Source organism: Ailuropoda melanoleuca, chromosome 2, assembly GCF_002007445.2.
Source record: "Ailuropoda melanoleuca isolate Jingjing chromosome 2, ASM200744v2, whole genome shotgun sequence".
Lineage (NCBI taxonomy): Eukaryota > Metazoa > Chordata > Mammalia > Carnivora > Ursidae > Ailuropoda > Ailuropoda melanoleuca.
In genome coordinates this window covers 8,403,109-8,425,013 of record NC_048219.1, presented here as the reverse complement: position 1 = coordinate 8,425,013, position 21,905 = coordinate 8,403,109, and positions in this window count along the sequence as shown.

Below are 21,905 nucleotides of genomic sequence, written 5' to 3'. Positions count from 1 at the left end.
ACCCACAAGCTCACCATAGTCTCCCCCACCTCTCCTGTTTGTAAAATGTGTCTGTGTCCATTTGAACCTTCTTATTGCCTCAGAGCCCAGGAGAAAAAGGCAGCTCAGAGAGGTTAAGTGGCCTGAGGTCACACATCTCTCAGAGGGCTGAGGCTTGAACCCATCTCCACACGGTCAGTCCTCAGTCTCCCCAGACAGCTCTACTGCCCCCTGACGTGGGTGTCCAAGTGTGGCTAAGCTGACCATGGACACTTCCGGCTGACCACACACGGCTGCTGGGTGGACGCTTCCTGCTGTCACTGTATGACCCCCAGGGGCTTGTTAGGTGGGAGGAGGGCAGGAGGAGGGTGACAGCGGTGGCCTTTGCATGCAACAGCGTGGTGGCTTCCTGAGGCTAAGAACTTAGGCATTGGAACCACAGAGATCCTGGCTCCACCACTCAGAACAATGGCACCTAGGACCCGTGACTTACCCTCTCCGTACATTATCCCCCTCCCCTGTAAAGAGGACACTAAGAAGAGTCCCCACCTAGTCAGTTAGTTCGTATGTACAGAGCAGCTCGGCGGTGCCAGGCCCACGGTGGGTGCTATGTCAGGGTCCATGAGTGACCTATTTGTAGAGAGAACGGGCCCCAGGACAGATAAGTCCCCTCGGGTCTCAGTCATCATCTAAAACCTTGGCCCTGACTCTGAAGCCCCCTCCCTACTCTCGAATATTCTGCACAGCCCAGATGGAAAACAACCTTCTTTTCTCTTGCTGAGCTCAGCTCAGCCCTCAGGTCTGGCCTCCTTTCTCACCAAGCCCCATCCTTCCGGTCCTCTTCAGCCAGCCGCTGGGCCTGCCTCTTTAAGGGAGCCCTCCCTGATTCACCCTGAGCCTGCGTCCCTTCCTTCAGCTTCTCTCCAGTGTCCAGGAGCTCTGAGGCCAAGCCTCCAGTCCTGCCTCCACCATTAGACACCCCCCCACACACACACACACACACTGGCTCCAGTTAAGTCACTGCCCCTCTCTGGGCCTCAGTTTCTTCATCTGACAAGTGAACATGACCGTCCCTGCCTGACTTACCTTACAGGATTTGAATGAAAAACAAATGAACGAGTGGCTGGGCAGGAAACTGCTCTAAAATGCCAGGAACATGTGGGGACTGTGGTCGCCGTAAGCTCTTGTGGGGCTGAGGGTTCTGTTGGGGCCGCAGGTCCTGGGAGCAGACCCGCCCCATGGTCAAGGCTGGGTGAGCTGCAGGCTGGTCTGGGGTGCGTCTGGCCTCCGGGCTGCAAGATGCTGGGTGAGTCACATCCGTTGCCTTTGAGAGATCATTTCTCATCTGTGCGAGAGGGAGAGGCTGTCGCCCGCCTCTTGGGGGAGGTCCGGGGGTGGGGAATGAGGGGAAGTCCGTACTGAACCCATGGAGGGGACAGGGAAGGGCCTGGGCCTAGCGGCAGAGCAGCGGCATGGGGAGTGTTTGAGGTTTCTGCAGCCAGTCTGGCTGTAACCAACACTGTGGGAAGAGAAGCAGGGCCAGAGAGGAAGGTTTAAGTCTGGTTACTCAAGGCTCTGAGTGCCAGGACAAGGCGTTGGGGCCTGGAGCAGGAAACCGGGACCTGGGAAGAGAGCTTTCTGGCACGTTCACCCCACACTCCACCCTGTCCTCCCTCTCCGTCTAGGGCAGGGGAGGCAAAGCTGAGGTCAGGGACTAGTGAATGCAAAGATTTTCATCCAGCTAGCCACCTAGCACCCCTGCGTCTGTGCAAAAGTGATGCGGCTGTCGAGGAGGACATCCCCAGGAGTGCTGGGGGAGGACATCCCCAGGAGTGCTGGGGGATGTGTTTCTCCCCAGGGCTCCCCACACCTCTGCTTCTCAGGACAGCGCGGCCCCGACTTCCATCTGCCATGGCCTGGGATGGAGGAGGGCCCAGGAGCCAGCTGCCTGGCCCGGATGTGCCAGAGAACATACAGGAAGGTGTGAGGGTGTGCTAGCGCCTGCCTGGCCCTGCAGCGCTCAGCACCTCCCACTCACCCGGCTCCCGGCNCCCCCGCCCCGCTCAAAACCCTCCCGTGGCTTCTGGCCGCACTTGGGGAAAAAATTGGCCACTTCCGCCTGTCTTGCCCGCAGTCTAGAATGCCCTTCCCCAACTCTCCTGCCACTGGCTTGCCCCCATCTTTGATGTCTCCACTGAACTGGAGTCAGCCCCCACAGGGCACCCACTGTTCTCCGCCCGTGCCGCTGGGATCTGGCTCCCTGCTCCCTGGCTCCCTGGGGGGACAGGGACTCTGTCTACCAGGGAATCTCTGGTGCCCACTGCAGGACTTAGTGGGTGTTTGATAAAGATTTATTTAATATGCAAGTGAAGGAATGAGTCAAGGGATCCATGCACTAGAGCAATCCTGTTTTACGGAGCGGGCCTTACTGGCCATCACGGGACAGGGACTCAAATTCCTGTCTCCCAGGCCAGCCTATGACTCGCAGTTGCTCCTACTTTCACTAGGAACACTGGGGACAGGGTGGTGAGAAAGAGAGGGGCCAGAAGAGAGACACCCAATCCATTGATCTCTTCCTAGGTGAAGCTCCCCCAGCCCAGCCCTCTCCAGCATAAGAGTGGAAGGCCGTCAGACAGATGGGGGGGTGGGAGACATGCTGGGGATCTTGGTCTTTGATAAGTAAGCCCACGGCCTCTGGAGCCGGACTGACCAGGTTCAAATGCCTTGTCTTCCAGTGACTAGCTGTGTGACCTGGGGCAAGTCACCCAACCTCTCTGTTAGACTGAGAGCAAGAGGAGCCCAGGGAAGGTCTTCAGCAGGTAGGAGCAGGCTGATACAACTGGCGTACAAAGGAATGAACGGGAAGGAGCAAGGTGGATGGAAGGAGCCCAGATGCCATCAGTAATAATAGTCCAGACCCAAATGGACCTGTAGGGAATGACAGCTAAGTTGGAGTCCGAGAGTCCCGTCCCTTGTCCCATACCTGGATGGCCAAGATGGGGGTGTTCAGGCACCCTGCACCCTGCCCCGTTCCTCCCCTCTAAACAACATTTGCTACTCATCCCAGAGGTCCCATCACAGCTTTTCCTCCCTGCGACCCTCTGATATCATCCTGTATTTTTTTGCAAAGATAGCCCCCAGCACCCCACTTTTGTCAAAATTCAGATTGGAGCTCATTGAACAAGACACGATCTGAGATCTGACTGATACCACTGAAATAATTTAAAAGTAATGAATTTTAATTTTGTAAAAATGAATTTTAGTTTTGTAAAAAATGGCAAATGTGTAGTGTAAAATATTCAAGCAATACTGAATGTTACCAAGAAAAAGTTCAATATTTGGTGAATCTCATTCTAGGCACCTCTCCATGCACATATGTAGCATCGAAGGAAAGCTAGACGAGGAAAAATGAAATTGTACATGCTATTTTTAATTAAAAAGTATTGGAAGTAATTTTACTTAAATTTCACAGAAGGATTAAAAATTACAGTGAAATAAAATATTAACTTCAGATAAATGTATTTCCACAAGAGATTTTTTTCTTAAAAAATATAGTTAAGAAGAAAGCTTATGAAATATTAAGATGTTGTGGTCATGCTTTTAAAAAAACTGTTTTTATTATTATGTTTTACTTCTAGATTGAATGTATTGACTCCTTGGTAATAAGGCTGGAAATTAGCACACTTACACTGTTCCTTAAAGCATTATTATTACCTTGTCAGGGTTCATAACATTTCATGCTGTTCTGGAAGCACAATTATCATGGCAACTTAGAGCGAGCTCTGCATTTAATGAGAATCCATTCTCACCCCTAGTCCTTCCTGTCTTCTGATTTATCTTAACTTTTAACCCTACCTTTCCCTTTCCTTTGTTCTTTTTTCATTTCAAATTTTTGTTAATAGGATTTTTTTCCCCAAAGACTCATGAGTGTTGTTTCCTGAGCTCTGTACACTTGTGAATGTCTCTGTTGCCTTTTCACTTGAAAGACAACTTGGCTGGGTATAAAATTCAGGGTTGTACTTTCTTTCCTTTGGAACTTTGCAGACACTGTTCCACTGTCTCCAAGCATTACCATGGAGATATTTGTGCCAGCCTGATTTTCTCGTATGTTGTGATTTCAACTTTTTTACCTGGACAACCAGATGAATCTTTTCTTTTTGAAGCCCAATGATTTCATTCAGACTGGTCACAGAGCTGATACTTCTCTGGCAATTTTTCCTGCAGGACCGTGTGCACTTTAGACCTAGAAATTCATATCTTTATATCAAGGCTTTTGTTTTAGTGTGTCTTTGAATATTTTTAGGTCGTTTGTCCCAGACAAGGTTGGCTTGTTGGATAACCTTTGTTTGTCTTTTATGCCTCTCGTCATTCTAATCTTTGACCCAAAAAAAGCTCTTCTTTTCTATGTAATGTTGTATCACTTTCTCTAGCATATCCACAAAGTTCCTTATTGTAGCTTTAGCCCTACTCATTTTATTTGTTGGTTTTTCTAACATGGTTTTAATCTCTTCTGTTTCTTTTCTCTCTCTGTCTCTCTGTTTCATTCATAAGGACAGCCAGCTTGATTTTCATCTCAGGATGGTATTTTATAATCACTTTTTTCAATCCCCTTACTTCTTGTTTGAGTCTTTTTAAAGAAACACTATGTCCTTTGAAATTAAAGAAAAAGGCATTTTCCCCCATTTCTTTGGGCAATTCCTCTTGTGATGTATTTTCTCATCTGCCTTTGCTTATGTTCCCTTTCTCCTTTCCTGCAACACCCATGCACAGTTCCTGTGTTGGTTTCTTCTTAGCTTATTTTGGATGGGACCAGCTTATTGTGGAAGGGTAGCATGGGAAGGGGTGGGAGGACGGCCTCAAGAAGACTGCAGCTTCCCTTTAGGTTTGTTGTCTTAGACTCTCCATCACAGTAGCCTGTGTTGTGGGAACACAGCTCAGTGTTTGACACCCAGCAGTCAGTGTGACCCCAGAAAAGCCCCTGGGGAGGCTGTGTCTGCATCTCAGTGCTCTAAGCCAAGGATTTCTGGATAAAGTTCTCAGGTCTGGAATACTTCCTTTGGGATGTGTCCCATAAAGCCTCAACTTCTCCAGTCTACAAAACACACTGGGGAAATTTGCATGGATTCTCAGTTTTCTCTGTGTGCTGGTCTAGATTTCACAGTATTGGGGCAGAAAGCCTTTAGAGTTCATGTTTTGGGGCTGTGATAATTTCTGATTTCAATAAAAATTCAGGGGAAAAAACAGCTTCCCCTATCTACCATTTGTTGTCGGTGACTTTCATGGATTTCAAGAGAGGAATGGGATTCAAGTGTCCTTATGTCATCATTTCTACCTGGAAACTAAATATTTTCTCATCCATTCTCTCTCTCAGTCCTGACACCAGCCCTAAGAGGTGAGCAATGCTGTGTCACTCTGGGCTGGATAGCGGTGGCAGCTGGACTGATAGCTAGAGGACCCAGGGCTCAAGCAAAAGCAAGCACGCATGGTCATTTTAGGTAAGAGCAGGCGGCGGTCACTATCACCCCGCTCTGCCTCAGTGACAAGTCTCGATATGTTAGCCAAAATTCTCTCATATTTGAGGTCTTGGTAGACTCGAGATCTACATGGTAAATGGATAGCACTCACTGTGCTGCTCCCACATTCACCACGGATGGCAGACATCACTAATCAACCACAGTACTCTTTTTTGTTCCCCTGCATCTTTTCAGTACCACGTTACAAGCAGACATTACCAAGTGAAATAAAACCTATTTGCCACTCCCGTATTAGAGATTCGTCAGCCACATGAAACATTGACAGAAAGTCAGAAAGACATGGGTTGAATATTAGCTCTGTGACCTAAGCAAGGTGACCTCAAGCAAGGCTTTACTTCTCTGAGTCTCAACTTTCCCATCTGTAAAATGGAGAGCCTTGTTATCACATAAAATTACTGAAGTGGGGGCGCCTGGGTGGCTCGGTCAGTTGAGCATCCAACTCTTGGTTTCTGCTCAGGTCATGGTCTCATGGGTCATGGAATCAAGCCCCACATCAGGCTCCATGCTTGGTGGGGAGTCTGCTTGAGATTCTCTCCCTCTGCCCCTCTTCCCCTAAAATAAATAATTTTTTTAAATGATTGAAAGGAATACATTAGCTGTATTAGTCATGGCTGCATTAAAAAAAAAAAAAAACCACCTCCAAAAGCCAGCATCTTAAAACCATATGCACTTATTTGGTTCATGAGTCTGCAACATAGCTGGGGGATTCTTTTGGTCTAGACAGACTTGGCTCATCTCGCCTGGACTTACTCACCTGTCTGTGGTCACCTGGCAGGTCAGCTGGCATTGGCCAATCTTTGATGGCCTTACTCAAATGAATGACAGTTCTCTGGCTGTCCTCTGGGGTGATGGGGGTGATTACACCACAGAGTCTCTCGTCTTCCATCAGGCTAGCCCAGGCTTATTCCCAGAGCAGTGGTAGCATTCCATGGGATCAGGTAGAAGAATGCAGGGTCTCTTGGGGACCAGGCTCTACACTGTCATACTATCATTTCCATTCTGCTCTATTGGACAAAGGAAGTCACAAAGCCAGTCCAGGTATGGGAGGTATGGGACAGGAAACAAATTTCACCACTTAATGAAAAGAGCTACAAAGTCATATTGCAAAGGACTTGATTACCAGACGTGGTGAGGATTGTGGCCATTCTTGTAACGAGTCTGGCGTGGCACTTTTACACACTAACAGCCACGGCTGATACTCCATAGGGGGTTTTAGGAAAAAATTAGAAGTCACAAATTGCCTACTTTTTCTCTTGGTTGATGGAGCTCGTAAAGACTAGGAATGGCAAATAGTTTTCATCTCATGAATTAACTCCAGTATTGAATGAGATGGCAAGGTCCACCCTTGGTGGGAACGGTGCTGAAATCAACCCAGTCTGCCATCAGTCTGTGATGGGGTGTGGTGATAAGTGTGCCACTGTGTGTGTGCTGGACAGTGAGACAAGAACTTTGAGGAGCCAGGCCCTGCATCATCACGCCCTCCCCACTGCTTCTCGTGGATCGCACAGCACGTGAAAAGAAAGATCTTCTTTTGATAACAGAGCATTTTTTGGAGACCCTATGACAATCTGGTTCCCCACATTTTTTTCACCAAAGCTGATAAGGACCAGGATTAATTCATGCAATGGGAAGGTCACTGGACATAGCATCGGAAAGACTGGATTCTGGTGCTGGGCTGCCAGGGAGCAGCTATGTGATGTCAGGCAAGTCTCTTCCTTCCTGGGGGTGGAAGTAGTAAGGAAGGGATGGTGAGAAGAAATGTTGTCTGATCTGGAAAATGAGGTTCACCCAGATGAACTCTGAGATGTATAGAATCAGTTTGGTAAAGAGAATCTGCCCCCAAGTCACCATACTTGGCCTTCACCCCTACTTCCACCTTCTTCTGGGTTCCTAAACAGACCCCAGAAGGTCGCTGTCTGTCCTCATGCAGTTAATGGGCCCAGACCTGCCTCCTAATTTCATGCAAATTCCAGCCCACCTTATCGTGCAGGGGTTTCGGTTCATCTGTACTTTCTTGGTGACACAATCCATCCCTGTCTCCAGCCGAGTCTCTAATCCCTGCAATTTCCATGGTGCTAGTAATTAGGAAAAAAAGTCTGAAGCGCAGAAATTTTTCACCCTGTCTATGAGATTACACACTTTAATGGAGTTTATTAAATTTATCTTGCAGTTACTCAGGAGATTAAGCTCACTGTGGAGCTCCAGAGGGCAAAGCAAGGACCGTTGGGAGAATCTTCCAGGGTGTAGACTAGAATTCAAAAGGAAGAAGCACTTTCTGATGTCAGAGCCAGTTGGCTGCAAGTGAATCGCCCCCAAAAGGCCAGGGACCAAGCCAGCAGGGTAGAGAGCCTGGTGTGGTCAGTGTGGGGGACAGTGAAGAAGGAGAGCGGTGGGTCATATCTGGGTCCATTTCCCAACTTGCACCTCTCAAGGGTTTGGACCGGTGAGTTCACTTTACTAAGCCCTGGCTCCCCGTTTCCTCCTCTGTGAGCTGGTGCAGGCATGCCTAACACAGGGCAATGCTCGGCGCGCGGCCATGCCATGATTTCAATATTTAGAGTTGGGAGTGGTCTTCTTTCTACTCCAAGTTTCCCTGTTAACAGTTGTGGAAACTGAGGCAGAGAGAGGTTAGGTAAATTACCAAAGGTCACACAGTCATTAAGTGGTGGAACAGGGAGTTGAACCAGGGCACTCAGGTTCTGGAATCCTAAGTGTCCTTAGCCATTCCACTGTTCTTCAGCAACAGAGCGGTGGGTCACTTGACTTTAGAAAGAGTCCTCTACTGGCTAGTCTAGGAGGTTAATTTGGAGACACAAAACATGAGCCTGGTGATAGATTTAGAAGCATATGACCATCATCCAGTGAAGAATGACCCAGTGACACTGATCACATATACTGGATTGGGACTCGCTCTGGAGCATTGGCTTGGCACCATCTCAGGACTCACATCAATGTGTCAAATGTCCATACTGGCCTTAGATCAAACTACTGGAGAAATTGGCATGGAAAACCCCCAGGCCAGTGGTTAGTGACAGATAGGTCACAAGGGACAAATGCGCTCCTCGGGACCGCTGTTGACAAAGACTCAGATTTAGGGCAAATGCTAGAAAGGCCTATGTTAGAGGGAAGTGACATCAGGAGACAGAGTAGTATGAGAAGAAGCAGCAGGGACTCTCAGAAGCGAGGACACATGGAACCTGAGCCAGGCAAGAAGAAAAGTAACAGAGACCTTCCTTGGAGGCAGACTTCAGTGAAGGATTGTCACTGGTTGCCTAGTGAGGAAACATGGGAAATTCGAAGACTTCGTTCCGTCGTTCATCAGAGAATCCTTTAGCAGCATCTGCACTTTCCTTATGTGCTGATGTCACAGGGGCGAACAAGACAAGACCTTGCCCACGGAGGGTCCAGAGCTTCCATCGTCACGGTAATGAATGCTGGTCGCTGCCATAGACACACCCCAAAATCTCAATGGCTTAACGGAGTAAAAACGTCCTTCTCACTCGCATCACAGTCTGATGTGGGTCTTTGGCTCTTCTCCATCTTGTAGCTAAGCTGTCTGGAACACATGGGCCCTGAGGTTCCCTGAGTGGGAAGAGAAAGATGGAAGAGTCACGTTAGCTCTTTGTCCCTCAGTGACACCTGCTACTTCTGCTCGTGATCCCTTGGTCAGAATGAGTCACGTCGTGTGACCTCAACCACACGGGAGGCTGGGAAATGTAGGGCAGCACACAGGCTATTTGGTGAATAATGTCTTGGCCACAGGCTCCACTGAGATCATTCAAGTTACATTTAGCCTTAAATCCCCTATACAATGATTGCCAGCAGCTCTCTTCTTATAGGTTGATAAGAAGGAATGTTCTCAAGGAAATATCCAGTCAACATCCTAAAGTTGTGAGTCTAGGAGCTTCTGCAGGCAATGCCACACAGCCCAGTGAATGGGGATAGTCCCCAGGACCAGACAAGGGCCAAGCCAGAAAGACAGCCCCTTAGAGAATTTCCCCTCTGCAAGGCTTAGCATGTCCTCCGGCTGACAGACAACTTGAACGCCACCTTTCTCTGGGATGTGACAGGAAGGGAAAGAGAAACAAGATTGGGGTGAGGGCTGGAGTCCCCGAGAATAGCCTCATTCATGGGAGGGATCCAGGAGACGGCTCTGAGTGGGGTGTTCGATGACAGGGACTGAGGAGCTAGGCTCAGAGCCTGAGTCAAATGTGACAGCAAACAAACCAAGAGACACAGCCCCTTCATCATGTCCCCTGACGTGCGGGGTGTTCATGTTTCTGAGAGACCAGAACCACCTTCCCAGGAGGCTTCTGGGCCTGACAGGGACCCCAGAACGGTGGCCCATCCGGGCTCCTCATCTCAACAATGGCCCCCGACTATGCTGTGCTCTCACATTCATTACATCAGGAACCTATGTCAAGGACGAAGGGGTTGGCAGTGGTGGGGTGAGGGGTGGGGTTAGCTCTTGTTGTCCTCACATGTCAGAAGCAAGAACAGCCACAGAAAGGGCAGTGCCCAGTCTCAGGCCACATAGCTGGTGTGTGGAAGAATGGGCCGTGGCAACCAGGTTCTGTGGGCCTCCACATTGCCATATTCCTCTCCAGGAACCAGAGAAGTGACGAAGCCTGAATTCAAACAGCCACAGTGATTTTGAGGTTGACACGAGAAGAAAGCCTGGAGCCTGAGGTTATTGAACACAACGCCAGCACAGACGCTGCTTGGGAGGACAAGGAAAGGCTGGGCCCACTGCTCACAGACCACTAAGGCCCATCTACGGGACTGGAGGCCTGTGGGGCCAAGCTGTACTGAACACACTCATTAACAAAGATCTAAAGAGAAAGTGTGTGCAGACAAGCCTGGGGACACTACTAAAGCCAAGTGCAGACATCGACCCAAGGAAACAAGGGGAGTTATCTAGGCCGGGCAGCAGCCAGCGGGAACGTTCACCAGGACTCACTGGAATAGCCAGAGCAATTGTTACAATGCAGAAACGTGTCCTTATTGGTTGGTATGGTTTGCCAACCTGAGCTCCAGGTGTTCCCACACTGCGTCAGCCCCTCTCCCCGTACCCTCCCACCTCCTCAATGTCCAGCCCAGCAGGGGCCTCTGGGGCTCTGCCCACCTCCAACCTGATTGGTTAGTGCCCTTGGTGTACTGGTTGGTAAATATTTTCAGTCCTACCCCTGCTCAAGAGACTATCTTACCCTCTTGAAACCCACATCCTCTTTCACTAGAATACCATCTCCTCCATTTTTCTTTGAAGACCCACCACCACCTCCTCCTAGGACCTCAGTGCTTTGGGTTCCAGAAGATGGGCTCATGACATTGGCCTGGTCGATTAGTAATTGGAAATACTGCACATAACATCTGGCCATAGTAATTGGCTAAAAGATGAGCATATAACTCAGAATTGACCAATGAAATTCTATCCTGAGACTTTTTCTGGAATTACTGGACCAGTGAAGCTGTTTCTTCTGTTGGAACTTCTAGGAGCTTCCAAGAAGAAAGAAGCCATGTAGTAGAGAAGTGAGAAGGAGAAAAACAAAAACCATATGACTGGGAGAGAAGGGTTCCTGAAGATCTCATCTGATTACCTGGATCCAGCCATACCTGAAATTCTCCCAGACTTTGCACTTAACAAACCTATATTCCCTCTTTTGCATTCCTTTCCTTAATAATAAAAAGGGTCCTGACTAACACAATTATTATCCCCATGAAATACTGTTCCCATAATGTAACTTATCTAGTCACACACCTGGTCAAGCACAAGGATTCAAACCCAAATCCAGTTGTCTCTAACAGCAAAGGTCTTTGAGGAAAGCGTTAAGACTTGAAGCCAACGGAAACAAAGAAACAAGCCCTGTTCAGGATGCAATTTGCAGAGTCTGAAACCACTCAGCAAGGCAATCTAATTTGAGTTGGTCCACATTGCAGGCAATCTCCACAATTTCCTGGAATTCTCACCGCTTACCTCCCAGGGCTGTGTTATCCACAGACCATGACAGTTCTGTTATCAGGCTTGGCAGGACACAAGCTGTCGCTGTGACTACCAGTCCAAAGAGGTAGTGAGGTGCAGTAGAAGGTAATTTTCCTCCCTCTCCCTTGCTGGGGAGCAGCTCCTCAGTGGCCATCAAGACAGTCTGGTGGGGGCTGGGAGAGTGTCCAGGAGGCCAAGGGCTCAAATGAACCTTGACAGGTAATCATTCCCCAGAGTAGCAAGTGAATCGTGATTAGCATTCCTGACAAGAGAAAGAAGTGGCCTTGTCTCCACCAGCTCCCTAGGACTCCAGCCCGGAAGTTGTTTGAACCAGTGCAGCTTGAGGCCTCCAGGTGCTGTGGGAAACTCTTTCTGTTATAGTTCAATAACCACCACCAAAAAGCCCTCCTAGATTTCTCTCTGCTTGTGGATTGTGGATTAAAAGTCAAATGAAGCACAGACCATGATCCCTGAATGGTCCCATCACTTCTATACGGTGATGCCCTTGAAGATGGGAAGGGTCCCATGTGCCACCGTTGGCTCACCAAGCCCTGGCATGGTGCCAGCACCTTGGACAGCTTTGTTATCTATTTGTTGAATGGTCAAGAAATGAAAACATAACTGAACTGAACTGAGCTCACAGCTGGGGAAACCGAGGCCCACAGAGAACTCATAGCTCATTTGTGGTCTGGACTTTGGAGCAGCCACCCCTGGCTAAGAAGCCAATGGATAGGGTCACCTTATGCCCCACTTTGCCTAGGACAGTATGGTTTATGCCTGCTTCGCTAGTAACATCACTAATAGTACTTCCTCTCAGTCTCAGAGGTGTCCCCATTCGGATGATTTTTCAGGGTGACCAGGGGGTGGTCTCTGGAGACAAAGGGGAACCACCATCAACTAGTAACCAACAAACATTGACTGGGCTCACCTTCCGTCAGTTAGTCCTCACAACCAGCCTCCACTCTCTATGGCTTTCCCTGCAGCGTGAGCTTTCAGGCATTAATAGTTGCTCCATGACAAGGATGTCTTATGACCACGTAAGTTTTGGAAAGCCTGAGTTAAACAGCAATAAAATGGTTTCCTCACCACAGCATTTGTCGTGCCCTTGCTATGCTAATAAGAGCAGCAGCAAGAAAGAAAAGTCTCCCCCAACACCACAACTCCAGGAAGGAGCTGGTGTGCGATAAATCTTTACACTTTTTCCCTCTGGTTTATTCCTTTACCCAGACAGTTTACTGTGCTTCCGAGTGTTATTGAGTTAACAGGAAGAAAAAAACATACACAAGTATTTTATGATGCTAAAGAGAAGCTCAGAATGATGCTTTTTGTTCAGTCAAGCAAGGCAAGGGGTTTAGATTCTGCAAACCTAGCTCTAAGCTTAGTGTGGAGGGGTAGAGGAGAGGAGAATGGACATGGGAAGGCGATGGAGAAATTTAGCAGGGAAAGGAAACCAGAAGAAGCAGCAATCAGGAGACTCTAAGCCCTGGGGAATTTGTGGATCCCTTAGGAGTCCCCTGGACTTTGCACAGGGCATGGGATGGGGCTCCAGCCAGTTTACAAGACACTAAAGGGGAGGGTGACACCAGTCATCCAGAGGACTTGGGCCAATCCAGCTGGAGCTCTCGGAGGTGTGGGTGTTCTGTGATTCTGAGTCTGCAGTGTTACAATGGTAGGTTGGATTTTTGTTCCCAACCCTTCACTCCCTTCTGCCTCTGCCATGTGGTCTTGCAGAGCACTGGAACAGGTAGAATGTGTTTGCCAGCCTCACTGATCTTGGGCTCACCCATATGACTTGCTTTGGCCAACAGAATATGGGTGGCAATGAGAGTGGCAGCTGCAAACTGAGGCCTTAAGAAGTAAGAGGACTACTGGCAGTCAGAGAGTACAGGAGAAAAGCAGAGGGAAAGGGGAGCTTGAGCCATTCAGCAAAGCTGTGTATGATGTCCTGGACACATCCCCAAGCTGTGCATGTATGACACTGACCCAAAACAACATACTAAAGGCTTTGAGAACTGAATCACAACGGTGTGTGTCTTGGGGAATATTCTTATAGGACCGCAAAGTCTTTGAAAATTTCACTGAAACTGAAACCACAGTCCACAGAAGATGGATGAACACTTGTGGCCCAGACCTTAGCAAGCTGGCTGCCTACTTAAAGAAAAAAAAAAAATCTCCACAAAATTTCAAAGGAGCCCAAAGTTTCAAAATGCTTAGGATATAATCCAAAATTACTCAATATAAAAAGAGTCAGGAAAATTTCAACAACTTGCAAGAGAAAAGACTATCAGTAGATGCCAACTCCAAGATAACAGATATGTTGAAATTATCAAAGATTTTTAAAGCAGCTATGGTAACAATGTTCCATGAAATAAGGGAAAATAATCTTAAAACAAATGGAAAGATAGAAATTCTCAGCAGAGAAATAGAAGCTATAAAAAGAACCAAATTATATTGGCCTTAAAAAGGAAGAAAATTCTGACATATCTACAACATGGATGGACCCTAAGGACTTATGCTAAGCAAGATAAACCAGTCACAAAGAGACAAATACTGTCAATCCACTTACATGAGGTACTTAGAGTAGCTGATATCATAGAGACAGAAAGTAAAATGCTAGGGGCTAGGGGGAGGGAGAAATGAGCAATTATTATGTAGTGTACAGAGTTCTACAAGATGAAAACAGTTATAGAGGTAGGTGGTGGGGACAGTTCCACAGCCTTGTAAGTGTATTTAATTCCACTGATGTACATTTTAAAATGGTTATGAGGGTAAATATTAGGTTATGTGTACTATACAATAAGAAAAATGGGGAGAAAAATAACCAAAGGGCAATTTTAGGAAAAGGGGAACAAGACACAAATTACTGATAATAAATGAAAGCAGGGGCTTCACTACTGGAATAAATAAATACTGCAAACAACTCTATGCCCATAGACGAAATGGACCAATTTCTTGAAAGGGACTACCAAAGCTCACTCAAGAGGAAATCAACAACCTGAGTAGCCCTACATCTATTAAGAAATGAAATTTGTAGTCAGAAAACCTTCCAAAAAAGAAAATTCCAGGCACAGATGGTTTCACTAGCATATTCTACCAAGATTTAAGGGACATAATAATACCTTCTACATAATCTTTTCCACAACATAGAATAGGAGGGAACGCTTCCTAACACACTTTATGAGCTGGCATTGCCGCAAAAACAGAACCAGATAAAGACCATACAAGAAAACAGAAAATTAATATTCCTTGTGAATATAGATGCAAAAATCCTCAACAATTCAAATCCAAACATATATAATACAAATAATACATCATGTCCAGTTTTGTTTACTCCAGGGATGCAAGACCGACTGAAATTTGAGAATCAATCAATGGAATCCACTATACCAACAGACTAAAGAAGAAAAAACAATATGATCATATCAATCAACGTGGAAAAGACATTTCATAAAATTCAATATCTGCTCATGTTTAGAAAGAAAAACTGTCGACAAACTGGGAATAAAAAAGGAACTGCCCTAACCTGGTCAAAGGGCATCTGCAGAAAATGTACAAACTAACATCATACTTGACGGTCAAACACTGATGGCGTTTCTGCTAAGATGCGGAACGAGACAGGGACGTCCTCCCTCACTGGTCTTATTCAGCAACATACCAAAAGCCCTCGCCAGGGCAATAAGAAAAAGGGAAGACACACAGATTGCATAGTTTCACAAGGTATACATATATCAAAACTTCAGGCAGTACACTTTTAATATACACAATTTCGGTTTGCCAATTATACCTCAATAAAGCTTTAAAAAAGAAATAAAATTATGCCTATCACAGGTGACATTGCCTAGGTAGAAAATCCCAAAGAATCTATACAAATTGGCTCCTAGAACTAACAAGTTCTATGAAAGCCATAGGATAGAAAGTCAACATACACAAATCTCTACAAATTACCCTGAACAGCTGGAAATCAAAATCTTAAAAACAGTAAAAAAAAATAAAATTTACAAAAGCTCAAAAAAATTAAAAATATTTAAGTATAAATGTAACAAAGTATGTCCAGGATATACGTGCTGAAAACTACCTCCCCCCCCCAAAAAAAAACAGTGAAAGAAATCAAAGAAGCCTTAACGAAATGGAAAGACAGATCATACTCATGGATGGGAAGGTACTCAACTGTTACCATTTCGATGCTCCCCAAATTAATCTACAGACTTAACACAACTACAATCAGAATTGTAACAAATACGTTGTCAGATATAGACAAGGCAATTCTAAAATTTACATGAAAAGACAAAGGAACTGGAGTAGTCAAAACAATTTTGTAAAGTAAGAACAAAATTCTTAAGGATCCAACCTTGCTGATTTTAAGACTTACTATAAAAGTACAGTAATCGACTCTGTGCCCTTGGTGAGAGGATAAGCATCAGATCAATGGAACAGAATAGACAGTCCAAAAATACACCCACACAAATATGGCCAATTGATTTTTTGACAAAAGTGCAAAGGCGATTCAATGGATAAAGGATCATCTTTTTAATAAATGATGCTGGAACAATTGGACATCATGTGCAAAAAAACCAAAAACCTTAAAAGGTACCTCACACTTTACATAAAAATTAACTCAAAATGCCTCATAGACTTACGTGTAAGATGTAAACCTATAAACTTTAAAAGAAGACATAAGAGAAAATCTTGGTGAACTTGAATTAGGCAGTGTTCTTAGATGTAACATCGAAAGCACAGTCCATCAAAGAAAACGTTAATAAATTGGACTTCATCCGGATGAAAAACTCCTGCTCAGAGCCGATGAAGAACCCTGCAAACACAACAATGTGAAAACAAACGACCCAAAGAAAAAACAGGCAAAGGATTTGAACAGATGCTTCTCCAAGGAAGGCGTAGGGGTGGAAGAGCAGCCCAGGCACCACGTCCTCAGCCCCTTACTGCAGTGTCCTTAGGGAAATGCGTCCTACACGCACAACGGAGCAGCACCGCCCATCTATTAGAACGGCTGTTCATTTTTTAAATCGTGGTACTATCGGGTGCTGACAAGCACACAGAGCCACCGGACCTCCCCTACAATTCCAGGTGGAATCCAAGTAAATGGAATGCAAAGTGGTTGGAACGCAAAGGGGAAAACAGCTACGCAGGTGTTTCTGAAGTTGCACGTCCCCTTAGCATGTGACCCAGCAACGCTCTTCCTAGGTATTTGAATTGGCCACGTAAAAACTTGGCTTCACGCAAAAACCTGCCTACGAACGTCTACGGCAGCGTGATTTACAACAGCCCCAAACTGGAAACAACCCAAATGTCCTTCAACAGGTGAGTGGATAGAAAGCCCAGTAGAACCAGTCAGTGGCACAGTGCTCAGGAAGACCAAACCCCTGACACACACTCGCCGTGGGTACGGGTTGGACTATGCCAAGGGGAAGAAGCCAGACACAAAGGGCTTTCTGCTGTGTGTGTCCGTGTGAATGACACGGACAGCAAGCCCGCAGCTGGCAGGCTTAGAGCTGGGACAAGAGTGTGACCACAGAGCGGGGCACAAGGGCATTTAGGGGTGATGGGAGTGTTTTGTCCTGATCGTGGTGGTAGGGACATGAATCCCGCAGGGATCACAGCTCAGAAAGCTGTATACCCCAGAAAGGTGGATTTCACTGTATGAAAATTTAAATGAATTTTTAAGACAAAGTGGTATTTAAAACAGAGGCATTGAGTTCCTCTTATGCTCTTGTCATTGGTCATGGAAGAGCACGTCCCGGGGGAGCTGCTGGCTCAAGAGGAGATCTGAGGACAGACCCGGAGCCCACCCCCACCCTGAAGAAGAGCTCCCTCACCTGCCACGAGCAAGAAAAGTATGTTTGCTATCGTAATGAGTTTGAGTTTGAGATGACTAATTATGTAGCAAGAAAACTGACTAATACAGTTATACAATCTGATTTGATTACGGAAAACACCTGTTAGCATCTCTCGGCGCACAGCGTCCCTCGCAGCCCGCTGCTCTGCGAAGAAGAGATTCTTCTTCTGGAATCGGAATGTCTCCGAGCGAGACATAAAGGGGCCTGGTTAACATCAGACGACATCCCCTCACCCCCCCGATGAGCCCAGAACCTCACTCCCTGCTCGGGTCTCTCCCATTATCTGTGACCGTCTAGAGGCACGGGACTCATGCTCAGGCCTCCATCCACCCTCAGCCGTCCACACTGCCCTCTTCGTGGACCGCCGACCCCTCCAGGCCTTCAGGGGGGCCTGCCATCCCTGCTGCCGGTGCCCAGGGCTCTCCTTGTCAGAGAGCCAGGGACCCCAGAAGGCCCAGCCGGTGCTGGGTCGGTGGCCTGCTCTGGGGAGAAGGCCCCATCTCCACCCTGGGTGTGACCTGGGCCCCCACGCAGCAGTGCCTGGGTGCTGGGCCTCACACAAGTTCTCCCGACACAGCCAGGCTCCATTCTCACCCTTCCGTCCAGGGGATCGGAACCCTGTCCCGAGGATGGGAAGGGAAAGAGCATGATGCAGACATCCCCGCCCCCATCAGTTCCCTCTTTCCGCCCAGGCACCTGCCTCCTGAAAAAATCTCCTCTCTCCTTTCATCCCAAGCACTTAACTCAGACCAACAAATACTCGGGAGGTTGCCTAACTACGCGCAGAAAGAACCGGGGGCCAGTCCTCTCCACCCAGAACACCTCTGCCCATTTAACAGATGGAGAAACTGACGCTCAGGGAGGTGCCCCGAGTTGTCCAAGGCTGCACAGCTGCTGAGGGGTAGAGACTGGGGTGAGCCCCTGCCCCTGAGCTTCCAAAGATCTTTTCCACATGGAAAGCCCAGGGGGTGAGGTCAAGAGGTGGGGGCAGACCCTAGTGAATCAGGGGCAAGTGGAAAGTCCTTTGCACTCAGGTGTTTATCTTAAAAATGCATGTGACTCCATGATATCTCTATCTTGGTTTTAATAAAAAGTATTTTATATTTGCCATAAGGATAAGGTAGGGTTTATATCTGCTTATTCGTGTTCCTCTCTCATGGTACAGATCCTCAGAGGGGAGCCTCCCCAGAGTACATGCCCAATACCCTACCATTCCCCTCTGGGGATGAGGGAGAATGTGCCAGGCGCAGGGGGTGGGGGGCGGCTGACCTGCTGTTAGAGGCTCGGGAGGGGGAGGCTTAGGGGGAAGGGGGAGTGTCGGGGTGTCCCCTGCCAGCACCAGGGGCAGAGACCCGGAAATTCGACCTAAAAAACCAAGAAACATATCCTGGATTCTGACGCCTCCATTTTCTAGATGGAGAAACTGAGCCTGAAGGAGGGGGTGGCCTGCTCAGTCACCCAGAGAAGTGGCACTTGAATGTGGGCCGGAGTCTTGTCTCCTCATGCCCCCTCCAGGAATCCTGAGTCCACGGAATCCAGAGTGTGGAAGCCACCCTCCCTTGGCCCCCAGCCCCTGCCCTGTGCCTTGGTGGCCTCGCTGGTGCTGGTGTTGACCCGAGGTGGTTGGGTTCAGGCTCTGTTCCCCAGGAGCCCGCGGGTGAGGGGCGTGAGGGAGGGGACTGGGCCACCTCCTCAGGCCCTGCCCAGCCACCTCCAGGCTGTGTGACCGTGGGCAGCAGCGACCTCTCTGAGCCTGGGTTGCATCAGCTCTGACACAGGGACAGCAAAAGACGTGTATGGTGAGGAGCGAGTGAGATGAGCCAGAAGGGCCCAGAGCACGGTGCCCAGGGGAGTGACCGCTCTGCCTAGGTCACCCCTTATTTTCCTTCTGATCATGACTGTTGTCATCACGGTCATTCCTGGAGCCAGATTGGGGCTGCGGGGGGTTCCAGACAGAGCTTCAGAGGCAGGCAAGCTCCCCTGCTGGGGGCCTGGGGGGCTGTGTCTGAGGCAGGTCCAGGAGCACCGGAGGCAGGAACAGAATCTCAGCGCCGAGGGCAGAGGGGCCCAGGGTGGGCTTTGAACGTGGCAGGCTGGGAACAGACACAGCCAGGGAACCGACAAAGATGCCAACGTGACCCAGTATGGATACGGGTCACGGGTCCAGCACCTGTCGTGCAGACCGTGATCCCACTCCCTGCTGAGAGCAGCTCCTTGAGGCAAGGGTCACATGTGAGAAAACTGAGGCTTCGAGAGGGGAAGTCCATGTATAAACTTGAGCTTCCGTCTGTTTGCCTCCAAATCTTGGCCCTCTCTCTTTGCCCAGAGATTGCAAATCAGCAGCCTTGAGCAGAATCCTGCTCCCAGATGGAATTTGACACCTACAGTGTAATAAAAATCTGGAAATTTCATAGAAAAAAGAAATCTCTGATTTTTCTTGAAAAAGCAGGAAATCGGGACACTGCATTCCAAAGTCCCAGATGGCAACCATTACCGGGAGCCAAGCTCAGCTTCAAGAATAGCTCGGGCTTTGGAGCCAGAGGCCTGAGTGGCCTTGGGCAAGTGACAACCAGCCCGAGGCCCCAGTAGCATCATCTGTATGGTGGGTGTTTCCCTAGCGCCTACCTCGCGGGTCACGACAAGCAACAGAAGAGTCTGACACACGTCAAGTTCATACAGCCCCCAGCAAGGGCTATCATCGCATTCGCTCTGGTTCTCCTCTGGAAGCTGCCCTCCCCTGCTGCCCACGGCTTCCTCCTCTGCCTACTATCTGGCCTGCCTTCGCCCACCCCGGCCATTAAAGCCTCTGACCCCTGCACTCCAAGATTTGGGCTGGAAAGGAGCAGGACTCAGTTGTGAGTCACAAGTATCCAGAAAATTCTCAGTGTGAGTTCCAACCTGGATTCTGCCCTCACTGTGCATATATGAAACTGTCCACCCACCTGCATCCATAGCATGTTGCCCTCACCAGCCCATAAATGTATCCACAGGTGGCATGGAGGCTCCCAGGGCAATGGGATACAGAGAAGAGTCTGAAAGGGGCAGAGACCCTGGAGGACCCACCAGTATCCTGGGTGACATCAATGTGACCACAAGGACAAATGTATGTCGCCTCCCATGTGCTCCCATTGAGCACCTCTGGGGCTCCCGGCTGCTCTCCCCAAGCAATAGCCAGGCCTTCCCTGAGCTCCCAGCAGGAGCTCCAGGCCAGTGGAGGAAGGAGACCCCCCTGCTCCACTGTCCTGAAAAACACCTGTCACCACCGACAGGACGGCCTGAACGGTCCATTGGCTCCCACGGACACTGTCAGTGGAGCCAAGTAGGGCGCCTGGGTGAACTTGGAGGGAGAGAGAGAGATTGATTTTCAGATTATCTCCCAATCCATAGTTGTCAAGGAAGAAAAAAGACCTAAACAATCGTGAAATTAAATCAAATGAGTTTCTAGATTCTCTTGCCCGCCCACAGACGCCTTGTACGTGTCCCCAGGGAGGGGATGATGAACGGGCTCACTCTGTGTTTGTTCCCCCAGCAGTCTCTCTGACCATCCATGCATCGCTGCGGTCAGGAGAGACTTATTGTGCTCCTACTGTGTGCCCAGCCCTGCTCTTGGTGCCAAGAATTGGGGGTTGAACAGGCAAACAGAGCCCCTTCTTCGTGGACCCACTGACCAGGGAGCAGGCAAACCCTCAAAGAGCAGTTACCACCCAGGACTAAGTGCTGTGCTGGGGGGAGCACAGGGTTCTGTGGAACGCTCCAAACTGGCAGGGTTGGGGTGGGTGCAAAGGCAAGGAGAACTTCCTGGAGGAGGCTGAGCTCCGCACTTTGAATGACAGCAAGCCAGGTCAAGGCAGGGCCAGATAATAGGCGGCTCCAATTAGCAATTTATCAAGACTTGGGACTTCGTTCTAAGGGCAGTAGAGGATGGTGGGAGGTTTTAATCAGCCAAATGACACCTGAGCAGATTCGTGTCAAATCTTCACTCCGGCCGCTGTGAGGAGGATGGATTGGCGGGGAGAGGTGCAGGGGTGGGGGGTCAGATGGGACAGTCTGCATCCTTCAGCCTCGAGGAGATAGAGGCCTGCGTTCATGTGGCAGCGAAGAGTCACCATGTAGCCAGAAGCGCTCCCTCTCTTCCTGCGAGCGTGCCCCCCAGTCTCGCAGTGAGCCTGCCCCGACCACCCCACTTCACACTGCAGCCCCTCCCCCGGCTCTTCCAGCCCTCCCCCTTATCTTTGCTCTTATCATCTTTGAACATATGAACTTACTTGTGAACGGTTTGTTGTCTGTAACACACACACACACACACACGAATGTAAGCTCTGGGGCAACAAAGCCTTTGCTGGGACTTCTCGGACGCCTCCCCTGTACCACCATGGTGCCTGGCACATAGGAGGAGCTCAGTAAATGCTTGTTGAATGAATAAATGATCACCGACCTAGACCCCATTTTTTTTTAAGATTTTATTTATTTATTTGACAGAGACAGCAAGAGAGGGAACACAGGCAGGGGGAGTGGGAGAGGAAGCAGCAGGCTTCCAGGGGAACAGGGAGCCCGATGGGG